Source organism: Xyrauchen texanus, chromosome 36 (assembly GCF_025860055.1).
Source record: "Xyrauchen texanus isolate HMW12.3.18 chromosome 36, RBS_HiC_50CHRs, whole genome shotgun sequence".
NCBI lineage: Eukaryota > Metazoa > Chordata > Actinopteri > Cypriniformes > Catostomidae > Xyrauchen > Xyrauchen texanus.
The window spans coordinates 15674323-15700076 of NC_068311.1; the positions used below are offsets into that span (position 1 = coordinate 15674323).

The following is a 25754-nucleotide window of genomic DNA, read 5'->3' on the forward strand; positions in this document are numbered from 1 at the left end:
CTAAATGTGTCTGATTCCAGACAGCCAACTACCCATACAACAGCCTCTTCTCTCTTTTTGTCTTTTCCTATTCTCTCCCCCTCTCTCTCTCACACACACACTCATAATTTATGTGCTCCTGTCTCATGTTTATCCTGCATTTAAATTTCACACAATGGAGAGGCGGCAGCAGAGCCAGTCAATAGATGTGCTAACATTTAACGACCCCTGCCGAAGCAAACAAAAAACAGATTGTTGGCTCTAAAAACGGCTCCTCAGAGATCCACCTCACTGGAATGCTTGTCACTGTCCTACAAAGTGTAGGAAGGAAGCCAAGGACGACTTGTAGCAGCATCTCTTCAGTGTGTGCTATACTGCTCGCCACATTATGGGGTTACTCAGTAGTGTCCTTCAGTGACTGTTTTAGTTGCATAGTAAGAAGGCATTTAGCACCGTGGTTCTCAACTGGTCGGTCTTGTCCCAAAAATGCATTGAATGTCTGCTTTGATTTAGATGAGGCCTGCAGGTTTTTTTTTTTGTTTTTAAATGTAACTAACCTGCGATGGACTGGCGACCTGTCCAGGGTGTCCCCCGCCTTTCGCCCAATGTTAGCTGGGATAGGCTCCAGCCCCCCGCGACCCTGTACACAGGATAAGCGGTTGACGATGGATGGATGGATGGATGGATGGTAACTAACCATTTGAGTTAAGCTCAATCGACAACATTTGTGGCATAATTTTGATTATGGGGGTGGGGGGGGGGGGGGTGTTGCTGTCCTTTTCTGCATATCGCTGCCCTCTTCGGCCTACTGCGGTGCCGTTTTTGGCCTTCTTCATCCTGTCGCGGCTCGTTCGGCATAACATTGTGGCCCGTTTCAGCTTATAGCAGCGCATTCAGCCCTGTTTTGCGGCCTAACAACCGGTAAAAGTCCGGTTCTCCCTTTGGCCAGTCTGCCCTTAAGATAAAATGACTACACTATAATTTTTTTACATTTTTTTTAAAGCCAGCTGTGATTGCCAGAATAAAGCCAGCTGTGATTGCCAGAATAATTATGGGGAATAAAATACAGTAAAAATTCAAACAACATTACAGAACAACCTGTATATTTTACAGTTTAAAACGGTACAGTACCGTTGTTTATATTATTAAATGATAAACTGAATATATTAACCTTCTGAAACTGTAAAAATCAGCTTTTCACTTTATAATGTATTGTTAATCACTGTAGTAACTACAGAAGGGCACATGATAACATGAAGTGCATCAATAGTGGCCAGGAGCAATGACCAATAAACATGTATAGACAGTTCTCAGTGTCACTCACACAAACACTGTACACCATCAGGGTAACTACTTAATTACCAGGATAATTAAAATAATGCATTAAAAATGAACTAAACTACATAAAATATAACACAGACCACCCTAAAGCAGAACCTTAACTATTCCCATAAAATACAATTAAATGTAATGGTCACGCAAGGAATTCTGGGAACGCCCGATTACTTTTACCGTAATTTTAACAATATTAACATTTTTAAAGATATTTTACTGTAAAAGGTATTTTAAAATATAAATTTTTACCATTAATTATATGGAAAAATCATAATTTTTACGACAATTTATCGTAAAACTACAGTATTGTCTTTTTAAATATATTTAAAAAAAATACGTATATTTTATGGTAACTACTCGTTAACTAATTTACATTTTTTACAGTAGCATTTTTACAGTCTTGGCTTATTACGTTTTAGAAGGGAGGTAGAATTTTTTTTATTTTTGTTTATTTATTTTGTTCTTGACATTAAAGGCTGTGTGTCTACATTAGACTACATTACTACATTAGTGTTTAATACTAAATTGTTACTCTGTTGTTTATGCATTTTTCAGTTTTCCATTTCAGCCTAAAATATGTCATGTTATTAATTTTGCATATTGTTTGGCCTATGTTAATATTAATTTATTTTAATATTTAATTGATTGAAAGATACTTGGTTGGCATTCGGTTGCCACAGTACCAAGCAATAAAAGCTTTTCCATGTAAATCTAAGTTTTTAAAATCTAACCAGCCACAACCAAGACAAGCGATGTGCAACGGGGCATTTCATTGGCCTTTTATAAAGCACAACAGTCTGTTTCTGGAAGTAAGATCCTTTCTTCATTAGGGGAATTGATCATTAACAATAACTTATAAACCTTTAAAGACAGACCTACCGTGAACACAGAGGTTGTTAATCGATGTTATATGCTTCTGTTAAAGCCATCAGTCTGCATTATTTTAACTTAATTTTTTTTATTATTGTTTAATAGTGGAAATCCTGGTGAACCAATCAGAGAATCATGGCAAACAAACAGCAGCAACTGCCCACTTCCTTGGCTCACTGCAAATGACCCAGTCGTGTCGGTTTCCCTTCATTCTGAAATGTCTCATATATTTATATACTTTGAATCAATAGTTTTGTTTTCCATAATTTAATTTGATTACGTCATTTACAATGCTTCATGGGATTGTAGATCATTCGCTCCATTCTATGTACACCAAAATAGAGAAAAAACATCAGTGTAGAACTTAAAATGAACATCTGCTCTAAACAAATGCTTATGTTTGTCATTGTCTAGCACTTTGCCATCTCTGAAGGTTATTTCAGATGTTGTTCCACCCGCAGTCGTGCTGCTGCCATATTGCTCTTACGGCTAGCGGGAGTCCACTTAACTGGAGACATGGGTGTCTGAGTGACATTTCCGCTTTAGAGCAATTGATCTGATGACTGTGTGGACCCTTAAGTTCAATTATGGCTTGATTGATTTGAATTGCTAAAGGGTGCTGATCAAGCTCATTGATTGGTTGATTGTGGTGTTTGTCAGATTCACAGAGGCGGACACTCTTGTGATGGGGTGACATATGGGGCCTGCTGTGTGGACGACTTCACTGCCCGTGCTTTGGGAGCCGACCTCATGGTGCATTACGGCCACAGTTGTCTTAGTGAGTTACGCACACACAAACACAATCTTCAATCAAATACAATGTGAATTAACATAGTTATAGAATACACTGGCTTGCATTAAAGGGATCGTTCACCCAAAAATGAAATTCTTTCAGCATTTACTTACCCTCATGGTCTATCCCTTTATTTCTTGCACAGGGAAATATCTCAGTTTTCACCTCATCTGTCATATGTCATCTTTTCTACATTTCTGCAGTTTCTCTTGAGCCCTTTTCAGGGTCTATCATTAATATATAAATGCTACAAGCAAAAATAAGTGAAAGCGAGATGGAGACCAAGAAATCTCCAGGGCATCTCTAATAGCAAAGGTTGGAGACAGTCGGTCATGGTAAGGAGTGGCGACGTATAGATTTTACTCTTGAAGTGCTTTGCTCAGCCGCTCTGAAAAGCTTAGTGTTGGAACCGGTCCAAATGTTGATGTGTAAGGGATAGCAGACATTCTGAATGGACCTGTATGCACGTTTACTCAGCAGATCAATAGCTGAACATGCTTTATGGTTATCCTTTGAAAGGCCTGGACATGCCGTCCAAGACGAGGCTGCCCTTTCACCCACTGCTGTCTGTCAGCAACACAGCATACAGTAGAGGAAATGCTAAATCAATAGGGCCAATATATTTCCAGCAGAACAATCACACCTTGCCCACATACCAGAGCTGGCCAAGGGAATATTAATACAGACCTTTATTTGTCAACTGATGCACTTTGCAAAACACAACACACAAACACATACAGTTTATAAAAAAAACCACATATATATATATGGGGTTAACATCCGTCTCAGGTGATCAGGTGATTTGACCACATTTGGTCAGAAATAAATATAGATGTAAATGGGATTCAAACTTACTCAAATTACATTAATCAGAAATACATGCATGTTTATTTGAACTGTAATCACTAATCTAACAGTGAATGACAGCCAACACACCTGTCAATCAACCATTGTCCAATAACAGGGATTTTAAATCACAGATTCACAGATTTTCAAAACCCTAATATATAGTGGGGTTTTGAAAATCTGTGATTTTTCTGTTTCGGAGGGAAATTGGTATTCAACTAATCACAAACTATAGTAAGGACAGCACCATCCCTATTTGAAAAAAGTAATTGATCAAATCTAGACAGGTCCCATTTCCAGCAGCCATCACTCCAACACCTTAAACTTGAGTAGTCATGCTAAATTGCTAATCTGGTACTAGAAAATCGCTTGCCATTATATAAAACACTGCTGGAAGCTATTTGGTTCTATAAATGAAGATTAACATTGTATTTGTGTTTGTTTTTTAGTTGCCACAATATGCAATGGACTGTCATGTCTTAAAATATTAGGTCAAAAATGGCAAAAAAAGAAACAGCTTTCCTTAGAAACTCATCAGTCAATCATTGTTTGAGGAACAAAGGATATACAATGCTTGAAATTCCCAAACAACTGAAGATTTCATAGAAAGGTGTACACCACAGTCTTCAAAGACAAAGGACAACTTATTGCAAAGAAAAAAACACTTTTGAAAAAGAAAAACAAAAAGAAAAGGATATAGTGGGCAAAGAAACACAGACATTGGACAACAGATAATTGGAAAAGAGTGTTATGGATCCTAACCCCATTGAGCTTTTAAGGGATCAGCTAGACTGTAAGGTGCGTGAGAAGTGCCCGACATGATGGCACTTTCTATGGCAAGTGCTACAGGAAGCGTGGGGTGAAATAGGGCTGGGCGATATGGTAACAAAATTCAATTTAGATTTTTTTTTTAAAACTTAAGGGTGATTTACGATTTACAGTTAGATTTTTGATGCACAAAAAAAGTGCAACACAGAGAGAGTTGTCAAGAGTGTAAAAGTAAAATAATTAAAATCAAATTTATTTAAAATTGATGTTCAGAAATAATAGTATAAAATGAGAAAACTACAAAATACCTCAAAGCCAATTTAGGAATTATTTTTTATCTAAATCAATCAATATCTAGAAATAGCCATGTTTATCTAGAAAGTATTTTTAGCATATCAATACATTTTTATGTATAACCATAAACACCTGCAGATATAGTCCAGATATCAGTGTAGTTGAAAACGCAAGAAGCAAAAAGCTCAGTTTAAATTTATGACATCTGTCAGTGCTGTGAGCACGCAGAGCCATATGGCGGTACATGCTGAGCAGCAAAATGAAATTATATCGCTGTTTGTCAAAATGATCGCTTAACTTCCTAAATGTTGGCTATAAATGCAGTACATTTGAAACACGTTGCAGAACAAAGCAATAATTAGCGATCTATCTGAATCATCATGGTAAAAGGAGATGTGGATTACTCACCCATTTATAGCATATCCATTATATGATTTGATATGAAGCGCCAATAACTGTCAGGTATGTTCTAACACTTTATTATAAACACATACATTTCTGTGGACATCTCAGAAAATCCAGCTTAGTGCTTCATAACTTACACAATTTACACAGATGTAGAAAATTTGGTTGTATAAATGTACACAGTATGGATTAATGTGCCGCAATTCTCCACCATTATATGTAGGAACAGTATGTGTGAGCTAGTAATTAAATTAAACGGTCCTTATTCTACATTATTATGTAAGGAAATTTATAATGGAATTAGTCACATTCAACAACCATTATAAATTAGATAAATGACAAATAACTAGATTATTTGTCTGAATAAAAACATCTCATTGTATCTGGAATTACCTTTAATAAGGGAATTATGATTAATTAATTTTATTGGAGTAATATTATTCTCATGGCTTAATGGTACAGCTTTGAAGCGAAATCTTTTAAAAACAGGGATGAGATTATTTATCAAAATATACCACAGTCAAATTATCTTTGAATACAGACAAACTTTATTGCCATTCTAAACATAAATCTATTCTAACACATACAACATGAAACAGGTTGGTGAATAGTGACAGAATGTGAAGTAAATGATCAAGACAGAGAAAATGAACTTTATGGAGTTTATGTTGACAATGCCTTAAGAACCATTTCAGAAGTGGCTTTTCAGAGTCACATGGTCGACTGGACTGTCCATTTCCCAAAGTTGATTTACTTTCATTTGTGGAGGATTCTTACAAACTCCTGCTCTTTTATATCTTGACAACAGTACATGACAGAGACAGGACATTGAATATTATATGTGTAAGTAACAAAACATGAAAATCCTTGGTTACAAATCATACCGGTTAATTCATTGGTTTTACAACATGGAAAATACATTACACGTTATGAGAAACCTGATTGTCGGGGTAAAATATCCAGTTGAAAAGTAACCATTCTTAGTAGAATGAGATGAATCGTACCATATTAAAAATTATAATCATCGATTTGTGAGTTATAAGTGATTTAAAATCACTACACGTATTTTAAAAGGTACATCGGCTATAATCATTCATTTGTCAGTTATACAAGTGATCACAGGTCATAGAGTCATTTTCTGAATTATCTAGCAAGGCTAGGTATGGTGTATATTTTATAGAGTTAAATCACAAGGACTGGGATGAGAATCTCACAAGGAAACCTTTCAAAGAAACTCTGCTTTAGCTCTGTGGAAGTTCAGAAGGTCATGCTGAAGGTTTGTGAAACAAAGAAGGATCTTCTTTATTTGTCATCTCTGTCATTACAAACCCTAGTATGAAATCAAGCAGGTATGGGAGAGACGGTCTCCTTCAGAAATGTAGGCACCATAGATTCATTTATATGACTCTCTAATGGCTCAGTGGGGGATCTCTTGGATCTGTGGAATGTGATGTTGTGTTCATTTGATGGCTTTATTCATGGATAATCCTACACAGAACATAGTTATTGATTGATTGATTAAGCCAGTGTAAACATGCATGATGGATGAAGTCTACCTACAATCACAATTTACAATAATACTGTAAATATTACTTTCTTTTATATTGGTCTTCGTGTTGTTAACCTATGTTACATTGGAACGCGCAGCTGCACATATTTCCACACGTTCATTTTATCAGATTAAGGGGGGCATCAAGCCAAGTGCTGTGAACATTTGTTTTTCTCTTTTATATTCAGCCATTGGTGGATTGACAGTCTATCCAACTACATGTATGTGCAAGCTGTTCTGCATGACTGACACCTCCATGTGCTGTGAGATGTTGTGGAAATTAAAGTCAATAATCTCCTCAAACACCAGTATAAGATTAAAGAAACTACCTGACAGGCAAGAAACACACTTTTGCTCTTGCTCGCTCTCTCACACTTGTCCTCTTTCTCTCTCTCTCTCTCTCTCTCTCTCTCTCTCTATATGCTCACTTTTGCTTCGACCCCATCCCCGCAGGGCTCGACAATGTTTTCCTTCAGTGAAAGAAGGCTTGAAAGTTTAACCGAATAGTTTTGCAATGCTACAGAAATTTTGAATCAGGACAGAAATACAGTATAGTATAATTATACAGGAAGTAACCATAACATAACAAATGCATTTGATTCTAATATTCTATATAATAATAATACATAATTAGAATAATATCATAATTGGGAGAGTTCCAGAGAATAAGTAAACCATCAGTTTCATCTGTCTAAAAAACAATACTTGGAACAATTTTAATGTTGAGCCCTGCATCACCCATCTTTTCCAGATGTAAGCAGTCTTTCATGTTTTCAGACCTTATCAAGCTCCTCAGTTATACCTGCATATAGTTTAACTTGGAGGGTGGTGTGTCTATTTGTGTGTGAGTGCAAGATGGAGAGATGGGAGGCAAGTGGTTGGAGATGGTGAATTGAATCCATGACTCTTATTGACAAAAGCTGTAGCAATTGCAGTAAGTGCTCTCAGTCTCCCATGCTAATTGGATAAGAGAAATGGATCGATTCCATTTAACTCCCCCCGGCCCTTCCCTATCGTTTTCTTTTGTTTCCCAGCACCTGTGAAAAGAGGCTGCCACCAAACATGTGTTTTTTGTCATATGTGTGTGAAAATAGCCCTCTCTGCATACAGTATGTGCTCGTTTTGACACTGACCCACTTTAACACTAAACAAAACTTTATTGCCAAAGCACAGTTCCGATTTTCTGTGTCCTTGTCTGATCATCCTCTGTTTGTGATTGTGGATTAACATTCCAAATATTCCCATTATTTTCCTGTCCATCACTCCTGGCTTTCTCATCTTCATACCCTAAAAACATATGTATCCCATAGACGTCTATTCAATGTGTGCATTTTCAGTTGGAAAATGTAGTTTTGTGAATGTTTGCTCATCCGCAGTACCACTCCAAATTGTTCCATATAGAGTGCAACATTCTGGTTCCAGAGTAAAAATCCCTTTAATTTTCTCCATATTATTAGCTAATTGTTAATAATAACATTTAATCAGTTAAAGCTGCACTACGTAACTTTGTGCTCTAAAGCAACATCTGTGTTTAAAATTGCAAGCAGTTTGCAGAAGAACACTTTATTTTGTGTTTCAGCTCTGCTGTGCTCTGCTGGTGGATGAATCTCATGTTTTGAGCTTACCGGGAAATCGCCTGTGGGTTGTCATGACTGGGAGATATTAAGAGTCATAACATGCTATTTTCATGTTGGTATTATGTTATATAATGAATATACTGAAATATTACTTGCTTTGATGAAGATAAAAAAACACTCCTATTTACATATTTTGAATTCATTAATTTTACACATATATCACTTTTCTAACACTACATTCATAGCGCTTTTACATAGAGAGCAGGGGACTCTCAACCAACACCAGTTTCCAGTTTATTTTATTAGGATTTAGTTGTGTTATATCTACTAATGTACAACAGGTAGTTCTGGTCCTTGAATCTGATTGGACGAGAGACGTTCCATGAGCACTGTGTGTGTGTCACTCCGCTTGTTTTTGTGCCATTCTAAACTAAAGTGTAAGAGCAGTGCATATGTGTTAAGAGCTACTGTAGGCTATGTGTCTCTTTTTACATAATCTTTTTTTTTACATTACATATGTTAGCCAGCAGGTGGTGGCAAAGGATCATTTTTGTGTGTAATATGAGCCAGTTAGGTGACGTGAAGTGAATCCGAGTCAGCCACTGTTTACATACAACAGCGCTCCGTGATCGCTCGTATTACTACTACACTACTTAAGCTAGGAAATAGCTTTAAACTAATAATTCAGCATTATGTCTCATCACAGATGAGAGACACAATCGATTGATTGATTACAGAACTCAAGGCGCTTACCTCTTACCAGAGTTTCCACATGGGAGAAGACGTGCTGATTAAAATGGCGAGGACATTGAGGTTTCTATAGTGAATGACTCTTTCGCACAGGCTACTGCGAAATAGAGAGGAATACCCCACTTGAACAGCTATTTTACAATTGAAAGCTGATCTTCAGAAAGCTGACAGCATCTCAGCTTAAGTGTGGCAACAGGTGATTGCACACGCTATGTCTCTCTCTCTCTCTCTCTCTCTCTCTCTCTCTCTCACTCACACACACATCCATCCTTGTTTATCCAATAACTTGTTCGAAACAGCACAAGCCCTGATACTATATCTGTAGTGACATTTTTGAATATCTAACAAAGGCTTGGACGCATCATTTGGTATGAACCAGCAACAGCAGATTCTGATCCGTCGTGTAAGAAAGTAGTTCCATGCACAAATGCGTTTTTTATGACCATACTCGGTTTTTCCAAATTTGTTTACATTTACTTGTTCATTGAACTGTTGTATATAAGCAATATCACACTAGCAATCCTGCTATATGGCCCCAAATAAGTACTACTGTGATTACCTACAGCACTCAGCCTCTGGCCTCGTGCCTGTGGCCGAATCACAGCAGTGCTGATGTATTTTACAGCCTCAGTTGATAATGCAAGTAAACCGTAATACTATGATAGTATATCTGTGCAATGCACACAATAACAGTAAACTAAAAAAATAAAACAAGGATTCTGAAATTATGGGGATAAAATCTACTTTATTAAACATGAAAATGATATGCTTAAATATGCAATATAGCAATTACAAAAGTTAATTTCAGAAGTCATACATAAACATGTCACAGTATCTTCCCCCAACAATGTAGATGCATTGCGATCGGTTAACACTCGAGTAATGTTTGATTCATAAAAGCACGACAACCAATATAAGCTTCAACAACCCTAACAGAAAACGTTTCCAAGCATTATAGCACAGACTGCAGTGATGCTGTGAACTGCGTGAGTGTGACTTACGGAAATGGCATAATGACGTAAAGATGAACCACATAAGCTAGCGATTTTGTGCCAAAACCGACCCTGACAGCTCAAAACACAAATAATTATTGTAGTCTTACCATAGGTAAGGACACTGTTTTGAACACAGATTGTTTATGAACTCACTTAATAATGGCAATATGTTCATTTTTAACCAAAATATCTTACATAGTGCAGCTTTAAAGACAGACCAATTGTGAGCTACAAGGTTGTTAATCTATGGGATTTTCTTCTGCTGAGGCAATTAGTCCATGTTATTTCAACTTTATTTAAAAAAAAATTTAACAGCAGAATTAATGGTAAAGAACTACACTACCCATGAGCCTGAAGGCAAACGATCTACCTATCAGAAACCGCAGCTAACAAACCACAGAGTGATCACCCACTTCCATGAAGCACTGTGAATAACACAAAGGAGTTGGTAAATATGTGAGTTTTATATTTTTCCATGGTTTTTAATTGGATTATGTAATTCACAATGTGGGATTGTAAAAGTTTGTTCCTTCATTAAAGATGTTAAGTACACAGTCTGGAACATTCTTCTTTTGGTCCAATTGTCAAAATTGTTTTTGTTTTTTTGTTGCTTCAAATCAAAGTTTATAATGTTGTTATTCACATCAGAGCTGGTTGGTTTGGTGTATGGCTTAGGACTCCTTAATGAATGATTTTATTTAAATGCCTATGGAAAGAAAATAATGGGAAAAGTACTTCCGCAACCAGGACGACTGAAAAGGTGGGCTCTGTTTAATGTTACAACAATGTTCAGAAGATGTTTTTACAACGATTAAGGAATGTCTGACAAACCGGTTTGTTAAGATGTTAACAGAGTGGTTTTGCTTCAGGACCAAAATGTATATTAGTCATCATGTGGCCACCTAACAGAGTATCAAACCATAACCCATATTTAATCTAGTTGTGTCATATTTTCTTTTAACTTGCATAGTTTTGTTCATGTGTGACAATGATAAGGCCATGTCCATGTCACCTGTCCATGTTGGCATCTGCCCAATTTGGCTAATTTCTGCCAAGTGACAGATTAATTTACATCAATTTTAAAATAAGGTTCTATTTGTTGACATTGGTTAATGACATTAGTTAACATAATGCACTATGAACTAACAATGAACAATTGTATTTTTATGAACTAACATAAACAAAGATTAATAAATGATGTAAAAAATATATATTGTTAATTGATTATTATGATACCTAATGCATTAACTAACATTAACGAATGAAACCATATAGTAAATTGTTACCACTTGGATGTCAACCACAAAAGATACCTTTTAAAATGTAAGCATATTTATTTTGCTATGCACGACTATATGGTTAGTTGCATATTATTTATCATTATTTATTTTATTATTAATTATTATTATTATTTTATTTATCATTTAACATTGTTTTTCCCTCTGCTCTCCGCAACCCTCTCAGAACAGACTGGTGACCCATTTTTGGATTAAGACCACCAGTTGAGAGCCACTGGTTTATCAGATGTTTATGTACAACTTAAAATAAGCCATGCTTTCCAGAATTTGTGCTCTTTCATAGACATCTTGGCAACATACGTATGCAAGGGAAACTTGCGTTCATCTTCCTGCATTGAGAGATACATTTCCCTCCTCTCTTCTGTCCTTTTATAGTTAAATGGGATCCATGTTTAAAAAGCTTCTCTAGCAGTGGCATTTGTCTAATAGCAGTGAAATGGCCATTAGAGCAAGGACTTTAAAGAGAATGCAACAAGAAGAACAGTAATTATGACCATCAGCAGTAAATGATAATGTAGATAGGTGGTGAGTGAACCCTGCCCCCTTCTTTCAGCTCTGCTGTGCTTTAAATGGGATGTGAAATGAGTGGCATTAATAATAATCATACAATCTTTTTTCATCAGTTATTGTCATCCTCAGGTCCGATATGGGCTGACTAATGCAAAGTTTTCAGACTTTGAATGACATTGGTTACATTTTCCTCATGATTTTGCAGTTTCTGTCTCTCTCGCTCTCTCTCTCTCTCTCTCTCTATATATATATATATATATAAAAATAGCTTAAAGGGTTAGTTTACCTAAAATTTTTAATTCTCTCATAACTTTCTCACTTTCATGCCATCCCAGATGTGAATGTCTTTCTTTCTTCTGCTGAACAAGAATCACATAAATGCAGCATAATATTAATCCATATGACTCGAGTGGTTTATTATACATCTTCTGAAGTGATCAAATCAATTTGGGTGAGAAATAGATTGATATTAAATCTTTTTTCACGAAAAATCTCCACTTTAACTATTACTTTCATTATGTGAAATTGAAAGTGGAGATTTATAGTAAAAAAGGACTTCAATATTTATCTGTTTCCCACCCACACCTATTATATTGCTTCTAAAGAAATATATTTAACCATTGGAGTTCTGTTGTTTACTTTTATGCTGACTTTGTGATTTTTGTAGCTTGAAATTTCTGGTAACCATTCACTTTTATCATATGGACAACAGAGCTGAAGTATTCTCGTTTGTGTTCTGCCAAAGAAAGAAAGTCATACACATCTGGGATGGCATGAGAGTGAGTAAATAAGAGAATTTTCATTTTTGGGTGAACTATCGCTTTAAAGCTGATTCAGATGAAGGGAGTGTTTGGGAAAGCTGTTTTAAAACCATGTTTATTTTTGCAGTTCTGTTTGGTGAAGCTAGTGACGCAGCAACTAAACACTTCAGCTTTAAAGGCAAAATAATAGATTTCCCAAATGCTCCTAATGCCCCTTTCAATTATAATCAATCATTTTTGGTGAGAAACAACCCAAAATATAAATTATTTTCAGTGCTTACTTAAAAAAAAACCTTGACATTCATTGCACTTTCATGATTGTAACTACAGAATTCCAGTTGTGACATGATGATGATTTGAAACTACATTGAGTAAAGTATGTTTTATAAAGTGTGTTAGTTTTGTATTGTGTCTTTAGTCCCCATAGACTCCACGGAGGATATCAAGATGCTGTATATGTTTGTGGACATCCAGAGTGACAATGCCCACTTCCTGAACACGCTCATGTTCAACTTCCCCCCGGCCACTCGCTAGCCCTCGTCAGCACAATCCAGTTTGTGGCCGCTTTGCAGGTGAACTTACACCCCTGTTGCTTACTTAAAAATAACTATTCCCTGCAGTTAAAGATGTTCTCTGCTTCATTGATGGCATCTCTCTCTCTCTCTATATATATATATAATTTACCTGCCTGCTTCAAGGTCTCTAACAGCATATAAGGCTGTCTGTGTGTGTGTTTGCTTCTGTCATCAGCCTTTATCCCTCTCGGAGGCTTAATTAGGATGATAAGGGACCGGGTGTGTATAATCTCGACCCGGCCCCGCCCTCCGCCCTGCCACAGGGTAGTTACCTTCAAATATACAGTAAAAAAGTATAATACATTTAACAAGACAATACAATTATTACTTTATAATTAACTGTAAAAATGTATATAATATTTAGCAATAGAGTACATGTGCTTTTTACGGTAAATTATTGTTCAAATTACGGTAAAAACAATAATCTGGCATTTCCAGAATTCCCTGCGTGACTAGGAGATTCTATGACATTGTACAACATTCTATGACATACTAGTCCATTGTCTGAGCCCACTGAAGAGCTTCTGTAGCACAAATTGCTGAAAAACGGCCATGATAGAAAGGTGTCAGAACATACAGTGCATCGCAGCTTGCTGCGGATGGGGCTTCATAGCCGCAGACCAGTCAGAGTGCCCATGCTGACCCGTCCACCGCCACGTGCCTACATGTTATGCTTCTAAATAACAACTTTTGCGTAGATCAGCAGTTTTCCAAGTCTGTATAGTTTCCGAAAATATCTGTATGGTTAACCTATCAGAATCCTGTTAACCTGTAAAGATGATGTCTACTCATTTGCCTATAATTATGGTTGTTTCTGTAATCTAAGATAGTTCAAGGTTAGATCCTCAACTCATTTTCTGTTTCTGACTTTGCCTTTGGAAATATGGATACATTTGTCTTCAGTAAACTCTTTCACTCTTGATTGAAACTTCTACTTTGACTCCTGATCATCATTGTTCACACTGGTCTTTTTACTGGGTATATCTGTATTCCCCTACCATAAAACGGTAGGGGAATACAGTTATACCCAGTAAAGAGACCATTATGAACAATGGTGACTAGACATGGCTCGGCTCCCAGAGGACAGATATACATGTGAGTTGTAAAATAAAATAATGTTATTGTTTTATGTAATATCTCGTTTGAAGACTAAAACAATTTAGTATGAAAAATACACAAAAATAGAAGAAATCAGGAAAGGGGCAAGTATTTGTTCACATCACTGTAGTTCCAGAATTTTAGTGAATCAAGTTTATATAATTTAATAATATAAACGGTAATGGACCGTAAAATGTACAGGCATCAAAATTACATCCCCCTATAAGCCTGAAACATGGTCACCGTATTTTTTACAGTAAATGTTTCACAACCACAGCTGCGGGTAATTTATCGGAAAAGTTAAGGATTTATTTTTACAGTGTAGGTCTGGCCACACTAGTAGTGTATTTGTATTGACTGGTAGTGTATTTCCTACTGAATATTTTCTGAATACTGAATATTTATAGTTTCACTTGGAAATATGTCATATTTCTGAAGTCAAAGCAATAGTTCACCCAAAAAAGAAATTTCTGTCAACCCTTGTGATGTTCTTAACCAATATGACTTTCTTTCCAAAAGATTCCACAATCTTTTTCTATACAATGAATGGTTGTGGTGACTGAGCCTTTCAGTCCTTTTCATTCTGCTGAAAATCTCCTCTTTTGTTCCATGGAAAAAAACATACAGGTTTCGAACAACATGAAGTTGTGTTTTAATTTTTAATTTTAATTTAATTAAATGTTTGGGTGAAATATATCTTTAAATGGCTTGTGTTTGTGTATGCTGTTTCATGCTGTCTTTAATGAAGAGTGTGACAAATGCTGTGTATGAAGGTGTTTTGACACAAAGACAAGACATTAAAAAAGCAGATATGTGCCTGTGATCTCTATATCCTCTGCATCACACAGCAATAATGAACAGCAAGCTCTGTGAGATATCTGTATGACTCTATGCACATAGACTTCAGCAAGAGCGACTGTGTGTTATGTGTGTGTTTTCGGCCTCTTATTCCAGTATGGAGAGGCTTTGATGAATGATGTTGTTGTTCTTGGTGTGTGTGTGTGTGTGTGTGTGTGTGCGTGTGTGTGTGTGTGAGTGAGGGGATAGGAAAAAAGTGAATTGATGTCTGCGTTGTGTTCTTTCATTTTCACCCGTCACCTTGTCATCAGTGCGCCTGCCAACTTTAGACATACACAAGTGCCCATGTCACTGACCCCCAAAATGACACAGCCATTATGCAAATACCCTTTTTCATAGATCATTTAGTTTCATTTTTCATGTGCCCTCACCCTAAGCGACCAAATTAAAACTTTCACTGACACCTACAGTCATAGTAATGTGCTGTTATATTACAAAGCCAAATCGCAACCATATAATTAACCACTAATTAAAGCTTATACAGAGCCTGACTTTCTCATAAGAAGTATTATATTGGCCGGAGGTCTGAATAAAAACCCAGGGAGAAGAAGATTACAGCTTTCCGTTGAAAAATTACACCGGTCTTTGGCACTATCACCACCTTCATAGTGTCTCAATTGAGTTTGGCATCTCGTAAAGCGCTCTGGGGACAATTCAATATGGCCTGAATCATACGAAGTACATGAACACTCCTTGATTTTGTGCATTCTTGGTTTTAAACATTTTTTAGACAACAAGAACAAAACTCAAGTACACATTGCATTCTCAGTGTTGCCACAAGAGGCACTATAGTGGACATTAATGTGAACTGTCCAAGTTTTCTCTTTCTCTACTGTATATGCGGAGTAACAGTTTGAAGAGAATATTTCTCAAGTTAAAGTCAATATATTTATAGAAATGTACCTGAATAAAAGCAAATATGGTTTAATGGCACAGACTCTAAGGTTTGTTGCTGCCACAGTAGTGCAAAAATGCATGTTCAAACAGACCGCACACCTGAATGTGTGCCAGGTTATAAAGTTATTCTCACGTACAAAGAAAAATCATTTTACCGCCTGCTTTCCGTAGATGGTAATAGCACGAAGTTAACTGTGCTGGGAAAATAGCTTTTAGATTTTTTTGTGTAAATCTATAAAGAGCCTGATTTACATAGAAAGGAGGTATGTTTGTGCAGAAGACAATAACAATACATTTAAATAATCAAAATGCAGAACTATTTTAGCGTTGATTGCACATGGTTAAACTTGATTGTGGGTGAATAATCAGGTTTTTGTTTTTTTGTTTTCCGCTGAAATACCATACTCAAAAATGGTCCTACTGTTTAGTGAATTTGCTCCTCTGTGTTTTATAAAATTTGAGAAATGCCATAAGTCATTACAGGCCTCTGTTTCCACTTGTGATTTCTCCTGAAACAAGAGGGGTCTGTCTCATTAAAGAAGGCATAATGAACAGAACTGTCTGTGAATGGATCAGTGCTGTGAAAAGCAGTTTCTTGAAATGCAAATTGGGCATTTCTAATCTTGTATTCTCAGAAGTGCCATCTCTAAGAAATACAGTACATCAATTTGTCACCGTTTAAGTTACACTGTTAAAAGCTGAGCTGGGGAAGTGCCACGAGTTTAATGCTTCTGTCATAACTGCTACAGTATATTTGTAATCGAGATCCTTAGAAGAGACAGTGCAGTAATCCAGGCAAATTGTTTTGTTTTTATTATGCTCACATACTATAATGTATAGAGGAAAGTGTGTGGACTGTGTTTTTTTTTTTTTTTCTCGGTTTTGCTGTGTACGAAACCTTAGAAATGCTGCTTTTTCAGGCTGTATATGATGTTAGAAAGGAATCAATATCTAAATAAACTTTGCATAACATCATGTCTACTAAAATGCCTTCAACTGGTCAATTTTTGAAGGCAGCATAAATGTGTCCTTGATATCCCTAAATTCTGTGCTTTTGGTTCAGTGGTTGAAAAAAATTGCTATCTAATTGAGCAATTAAAAGATGTATATTGTGTCTACCTATTATACATTTAGCACAAGTTTTTAGCCAAAGCCATTTGCAATGCATTTAGGTGTTATATTTTCATAGTTTCAGTATTCCCTGGGAATCAAACCCATGACCTTAGCATTGCTAGTGCCAAGTGCTACCCAGTTGAGCTACATGAATGCAAAGGTAGTTATACCTTTCAACTTTGCATCAATTTCTACCAAGAAATAAGCCATTTAAAGGGACAGTTCACCCCAAATTTTTAATTCTTTAATTATTTACTCACCCTCATTCCATCTCAGATGTGTATGACTTTCTTTCTTCTGCTGAACACAAATTAAGATTTTTAGAAGAATATTTCAGCTCTGTAGGTTCATACAATTGTGAATGGTGACCATACCTTTCAAGCTCCAAAAGGCATATAAAGGGAGCATCAAAGTAATCCAGTGGTTAAAATCCAGTCTCCAGTGGTTAAATCCATATCTTTAGAAGCGATATGATAGGTGTGGGTGAGAAACAGATCAATATTTCAATCCAAAGAGATTTATAGTAAAAAAGGACTCACTTGTTCTCATTTCTCATGGACTTTGGTGCTTTGCAAAACAAGGGCTGTACTTTCTGCTTTACTTAGTAAACAACATGAGGGAATAGCATATCTTTATTCCAGATTGTTTACCATTACACGAAAACCTTTGCAGTCTAGCTGTATAGAGGAACTGTATGGACATCTTCACAAATGAATCTTTGGTGCTGTTTACACTATGCATTTTCACATCTGTTTGTTTTTTCAATGTAAACATGCGCTAGATGGACGTCTTTGACCATTGCACAGTGCCCAGCAGTTTATTCTGTGAACAACTTTCACTTTTAAAAACATCAAGACACTTGCTTCTGTTCCATTTTTTGAGCTGTGTCTAGCTTTTTAAGAAAGAATGTCATGTCTGTAATGTGAGGTCAAATATTGTGATAAGTAGCAATATCTATTTTTTCCCAACCATTCTGTATTGAATTCTGCCTGTATGTTGTCCACATCATGACTTAATCATATCACTCAGGTTTATCTGTGAAATATCTGTAGCCAATCAATCAGCCTCCCATGATATGACTCATTTTGTCAACCTGGTTGCTCGTTGAATGTTAGGGTGCTGCTCTTCTTTGTGACCTGTGTTCTAGCCTCTAATTCGAAGCCTTATATGCCTGAACTCAGTCTTGATATTTTGTTACACGAATTCCAGATAGAAAGTAGTGGTTTTTTTTCCATCCACCCACACCGACACATCTCTCTCCCTCTCTCCTTAAAAGTTGTGTTTGTGTTTATACTGTAGATATCTTGGTGACGATAGGTTTCACTTGGAATCCATCATGCTTGCCAACCCAGAGATACTTGCATACAAGTAAACCAATGTTCCATTCTTCACCCAGAACATCTTAGAAACCATATACGCTGCCTGACCAAAAAAAAGTTAGGATTCAAAGGGTCATGTGGAATCAAATTTCCCTTGATATTTTGACATATAAGAGGTAATTCGACTGTAAAAACATACTGTCAATTCCAGAACTCAAAACTTAATCCCCAATGCAAGAAAAGCATTTATTCAAATCAAACTGCTAAAACTCCCATTCTCTACTTCTGTGACTTCCCTATGTTACTTGGGGAACTCATTCATTCAAGACAGCCTCTACAGCAACAACATCAATACCTATTTTTAAATATCGCACCTATGGCCCCGCTGACTGGTGCTCACTTGGCTCTTAAACAGAGACAGAGAGAAGGACAAAATGCCTACTGTCTGTGGCCTAACTACTCCTGAACACAAAAGAGGACCTATCTGGACTATTTTGAATTATTTTTGTATACAAACATGTACTACACAGATGTCTTTGACTGTTGTCATCTCTCTGGCACGCTTTTAAAAGACGCTGAGTCAAGTTTCAACTCTGAAGAGAAGATAAGTTTCATCAGCTGCTGTGGCTCCTGTTGTTTTATTGCTTAAACTGCTCAACAAACTGTTCTTTCACCTATGAGCGCTATTTTTAATTGTTTGTTTATGTAAACGCACTAGATGGACCATTTTTATTTGTTTCTGACAATGTGCACTTCAGTGCAGGATAATCTGGATGTGTGTCTTGTGAAACAGTCATAAAACAAGTCTTTGCCAAGGAATTTTCACTGAAGGATAAGGGGCAGTTAAAAACACTATTATACCCTATCAAAAATGTAAGTAAACCGTTCCATTCATGAATATTTCAAATGTCATGATTGTTTATGATGCTGACACGCTATCTAAAAGCTGTCTAGAGGCTGTCTACACGGCCGCACAAACACAAACTTTATGAAACGTTTCTTTGTGTTGTTGCAACTTGTTGGCAGTAGTAGTTTCCAGCGCAAAATGGAACGGGACACTTGTTTGTTTACTGTTGGAGTAATGCACCGCAACCATGGTAGACAGCATCATTGATTATAGTGTCCAGTGTAGACAGGGTGTGAGTGTTAACAGTTGTGCTTGAGATGAATAGTGTAATATATTTGGATGCAATGTGTTGAATATGCATTATGTGTTTTGGTGCTTATTTATTCTCTTCCAATTGAGTTAATAAAAAATTTAATTTAAGGGGCTGCATGCTGTTAGCCAATCATAACAGAAGGCATTTACATTAAAGTTTAAAGGATGAGCTGAGGCAAAAATCGAGCTTTCCAAAAAGATGGTCAGAGACAGGGTGGAAAATTATCATTTATTACAAAATGATGACCGTTTGGTGAAAAAAAACTTTACTAACATTATCATTTGACCTTAGGGAAGATAATGAAACTATAAAAAAATTGCATTTCATGACCCCTTTAAATAAGCAGACACTTAACCCAAACTAATGCAGTGTGTAGCTTCTCATTTCTTAAATAACCATGTCGGAAGATGTATCCCGTGTTCGTGGAAAAGATGTTACTGTTTCAGAAGGGGCAGATTATTGGCCAGCATCAAACAAACAAAACAAGTGAGATTGCTGAAATCACTGGAATTGGGTTAAGAACTGTCCAACACATTATTAAAATCTGGAAGGAAAGTGGTGAATCGTCAGCTGCGCAGAAGAAATGTGGTCAAAAAAAATCTTGAATAATCAGCGATCACTAAACCACTCAAAGTCACATTGGAAAAAATCTACAGTAGAACTTACGGCTATGTTTCATAGTGAAAGTAAGAGCATTTACACTTGCACAATGCGACGAGAATTTACAGGAATGGGAATAAACAAACAGGTGGCAGACTTGTAATTAAAATTATTTTCAGAAACATTAGATGACTTTAGAAGTGCCACCACCTCATTCCCTAGAATGCTCAAATTTACTCAAAATAATGTATCATTTATTTGATGGATTCAAATTTTTATGCCAGTATTTATTTTTCTGAAATTATTTGAAAACAGTGTGGTACATTTTGACTTAATCCACCTTGTCCTTCCAATTCCAGTTTAACACCCCGTGGGGTGTGGCCAATTAAATTCATTTTACAACTTATGAGAGAGACATTTCTTAAATTTTTAATTTTGTCAAAACCTTCGTCATAGAGTATAATATGTTTTCTGTTAATGTAGAGATGTCAACCCTCATGATTTGTGAGCTGGTTATCCTGTTCACCATCCATGTTGCTGAAATTGCACCTCACATCTCTCATGGACACAAACAAGAGCACACCCTGCCCTACACATTTGCCTGGAGGGAAAGTGAACCAGGGGCCTTAATCGATTATTTTGGTTGGGACTTGTTGTTGGCACAGTAGTGCAACACTGTGCCTCCCACCCTCCCTCTTCTTCTTCTCCCCTCTTCAAACCCTGCCCTCTTTGTTCTCTGACTCTTTTCATCTGTTAATTTGTATGTGTTTGTATTTGACTCTGTTTTGGCAGCTTTTTCTCCCATTCCCGCCTCATCTTCTTTTAATTGGTATACATAGAGCAGAGGAGTGAGATGAATTCAGCGCCTAGACAAACACACAAGGATGGTGATTCTGGTGGAGATCTCTGCAGCTCTCTTAAGAGGGGTTTTCATTTCTTAGGCTCATATGACCATTTGGCCAGACCAAGAATCTGTGGACTTGCTCACATTTTCTTCACTGATTTGAAGGGAAAATCTAAAGAATTCTACAGAATGGACTTAAACGTTGTTGAACAGAGCTGAGAGTACTACACCCTTATTGGTAATAAACACCCAATGCATGGGGGGATACATAGAATCAGGTGATCCAATTCTGAGGAAATCTGTGAAGCTTTAGATTTATGTGTGTGTGTAACATCCTCACATGAAATGTGCTGTATACAGTGGCAAGAAAAATTATTTGAATCCTTTTGAGTTACCTGCAATTATGTCTGGTTTGATCTTCATCTTAGTTACAGTAATGAACAAACACAATCTGTTTTAACTAATAACATAAAAAATATTGTATTGTTCTTGTACATATTGGATACATCATTCAAATATTCATAGTGTAAGTTGGAAAAAGTATGTAAAAACCTAGGCTAATGACATCAACAAAAGCTAATTAGATTCAGGAGTTGGCAAACCTGGCATCCAGTTAATGAAATGAGATTGGAGGTGTGGGTTAGAGCTACTTTGCCTTCTAAAAAGCACTCAAAACATTTTGAGTTTGCTATTCACATGAAACATCTGCTGATGTGGGCTATGCTTCACAAAAAAGAGACCTATGATTCAAAATGAACAACATTTTTTTCAGATAACTTAAAAAATAAATATTAGCCTAAAAATGTTAATCTATTTATTATATGATACAAGAAACATTGCTTTGTATAAAGCTGGAATGGGTTACAAAGGAATCTCGAAAAGCTTAGATATTCATCTGTCCAGAGTTAGAAAAATTGTCTGTAAATGGAAATGATTTGGTACTGTGGCTACTTTCGCTTAAAGTGGCCATCCAGCCAAGATCGCTCAAAGGGCACACTGCAGAATGTGAGGTAAAAAAAGAACCCTAGAGTGACAGCTAAAACTTGAAGGAATCATTGGAATTTGGTTAACTTCAGGAGTCTACAATATGGTAAACATTAAACAGGCATGGTGTCCATGGCAGGACACTACGAAGGAAGTTGCTGCTTTCCAACAAAAACATTGCTGTGCACCTGAAGTTTGCCGCTACTGGGAAAATGTTTTGTGGACTAATGTTAGATCTCTTGTTAGATCGTTTGAGAAGAACAATCAACACTACGTATGGTGTAAAAAAGGCACCACATACCAACATGAAAACATAATCCCAACAGTGAAGTACAATGGAGGGAGCATCATGATTTGGGGCTGCTTCAGGGCCTAGACCACTTGCCATCATCGAGGGAAAAATGAATTCCCAAGTTTTTGTCATGGTGTCTGTTAGCCAGCTGAAGCTTAAATAAAAGAAAATCCATATTTTGGAGTGGACCAGTCAGAGCCCGGACATTAACCCAATAGAGATGCTGTGAATGACCTCAAGAGAGCTGTTCACACCAGACATCCTAACAATATGGCTAAGCTGAAGCAGTTCTGTAAGGAAGAATGGTCCAAAATTCTTTCAGAACGTCGTGTAGGTCTAATCCGCAGCTATCGGAAACACTTGGTTGAGGTTCTTCCTGCCAAAGGAGGATTGACCAGTTATTAAATGCAAGGGTTTGCTTACTTTTTCCACAGCACTGTGAATGTTTACTGGGCTGTGTTCAGTAAAGACATGAAAGATTGTAATTGTTTGATTAAGCACATTAGTGTGCACTTGTGACTTTGAAGATGAGATCAGCTAAATCCAAAGGGTTCACATACCTTTTCTTTCCACTGTATGTCTCACACATGGTTTGACAAAGAGCAATTGAGAAATGTTTTAGGGTTAACTAAGCTAACTTATATGTCCATACACTTAACTTGGAGGAGAAGAGTAGAGCCAACTTTTTCCACTTGACTTTTTTTTTTTTTTTTTTTTATAAATGAAGTATTTTATTATTACATAATGGCAATATTAAGGCTGTCAAAATATTAAAATAATTAATATCATTATTATTTTGTACTTAATTAAATAACATATGCATCGCCTTTTAAAAGATATGCAAGTGATGTGTTTGGTTCACTCATAATATTTCATGTATGTTGAGCTTCGATGATAATTAAATTCTACCTACAGTACAAAAACTGAATTACTTATGTTAAATGTCCCATCTGGATTTCACTTAGCTATATAAAGTAATTTAAATTAATTAATTAGTCATCAGGAAGGTTGTTCTCAGATAAAGTTTCTCATGATTAACAAAACCATTAGTGATAGACAAACAAGCTCAGATGTCTCAGAGGAATCTACCTAGAAAGACTGTTTTACCCACAGGATCAGTTGTTTTTAGTTTAGAAGTGAATAGTTGTAATAATGGCCCTTTTAGTCATTTAATAATAATGATCATTTGTAGGGATGCACCAATATGGAATTTCTGGGTCGATACTGATAACCGATAATTCACAGTTCACTTTGGCTGATACGATACTGATATTTTTACTTGTTACGTAAACCTTTAAACTGGAGCTTCTAGCTAATAAACTTTTCACTTTAAACAAAGGTTTGGTGTATGTAACAAGAAACAGCAATACAAAAAAGGCTGGGAAACACTGATCTGAGTGACGTCAAAGGTGGATTTGAAGTGAGAGCTGAAAATGTTCATATCAATTACATTTTTCGTCAGATGAGACAGATCATAAAAACAAGACAGCGGTACACTTTGTAGCTAGCTGTATATCTCTCAAAATAGTAGTAGCCTTTGTTGGTTTATGATCAGGTGATATGGCTTATGATAAATATCTGTGAAGTTATCCCTCTGCCAATGCAAAGTGATAAATTAGATCACTTGTACACATTAGTGTTTTTTTTAATAGGCCTTTGGGAAACCAATAAATCAAGGCATTAACAACAAATGTGACTCCACATTATTAATTAAAGTCCACAAAAATCAAGCTAAAATAGCCATTTATGATTGTAACACACTGCCTGTTTTTAAGACACTGTTGTTTGTAGGGTTTAAAGAACAAAGTGTTTCATCAATAATAGTGTATACAAGAACAGCGGTCCTGTAAAATTTAAGCTTTATTGCAGACACAGGTCCATATAACACATACATGCATACATAAACACATACAAATTCCCATATTAGCCTATAGGATATACAGGCTATTACACCAGTGTCGTCTTAACCTAGAGGTGTATCTATAACAGCTTTTCAGCGGACTTACTAGGGCTTCAATTATATGGTTCACTGACCTGTCCAGGCGACACATAAAACTAAACATAAGTTGTCTTAAAAGTGCCTCACAAGATGGCACTCTAGTAGACACAAACAAATGACTGGCACTATGCCACCTAGGGACACGAAGCAACAACCTCATTGCATCATTGTATGCAACCTTGAGTCTCTGCATACTCTTTTTCTTATAGTTAGACCACAATTGAGCAGTGTATAGCGGTGTGATGTAGGTTCTAAACAGAGAGCACTTCACAAAGTCAGAACACAAAGAAAACCTCCTTATAAGCATGTTAGCTTGAGAGTAGATTTTACATCGCTGACGATATAGGTCTAGTCATCTGTCCAGTCATTGGATATGACATGACCTAAATATTTAGTTTCCTCACACACAGCAAGAGGACTATCTGCCAAATAAAATGTTGGGAAAATTGATTTCCTGTCCTCATCGCTTCTAACTATCATTAAGTGGCTTTTCTTAGCATTATATTTTATGTCATGATCAAGGCCATACTGAGAGCACACATTCAACATTTCCTGCAGCCCAACACTAAATGGACAAAGCAGGACCAGATCGTCAGCATACATAAGATGATTAACAATAGTGTTGCCCACAAGACAGCCAGTTTTCAACCTATTTAACTGGTGTAAACATTTCTCATTAGTTGATAGGCATCTGTTTTCTTGTTCCTCAATAAATTTGGGATATTCATAGCTGTAATGATTTTCTGTTTGCTTTCCTCCTACACTGTCAAGTCATTTTGATCTGGGCAACTGTTCTAACTGATCTTGAGCTCTGTGTATGAAATTAGCTGTTTTTTATTTATTTATTGAAATCTATTTTAAATTCAGGATTCAGCTCCTCTCTCTCTCTCTCTCTCTCTCTCTCTCTCTCTCTCTCTCTCTCTCTCTCTCTCTCTGTAGCACTTAGAGTCTCGATTGGAGTCTTTGGGCAGGTTGTACACTCGATTACTTCTCTCTGAGATCTTCCCCAGGAAACTAGCGCTTCTGGCAAGCGTGGATGCGTAAGTCTCTCCTCCATTTACATGCACAGTCACGCTCTCCATTTCACACAATTAAACATTAGCTTCTGTGCAACACACAAAAAAGCCCTTCTGCAGGAAGGTGTGAATTAATCTGAGCCCCACCACACCTTGAGGACCAGCGAGTAATGGTAGAATTATCACAAGCCTTGTCGGATGGGTACAAAGATATTGTTTTATGAGAATATCCTCTGTTGTCCTCCTCCTTCTGTGGTCAATATGACAGT

General features: G+C 36.6%; 1 pseudogene; it reads left to right on the forward strand.

Moving 5' to 3' along the window:
* Positions 1 to 25754, forward strand: part of LOC127629500 (2-(3-amino-3-carboxypropyl)histidine synthase subunit 1-like) — a 121300-nt pseudogene that overhangs the window by 78882 nt on the left and 16664 nt on the right.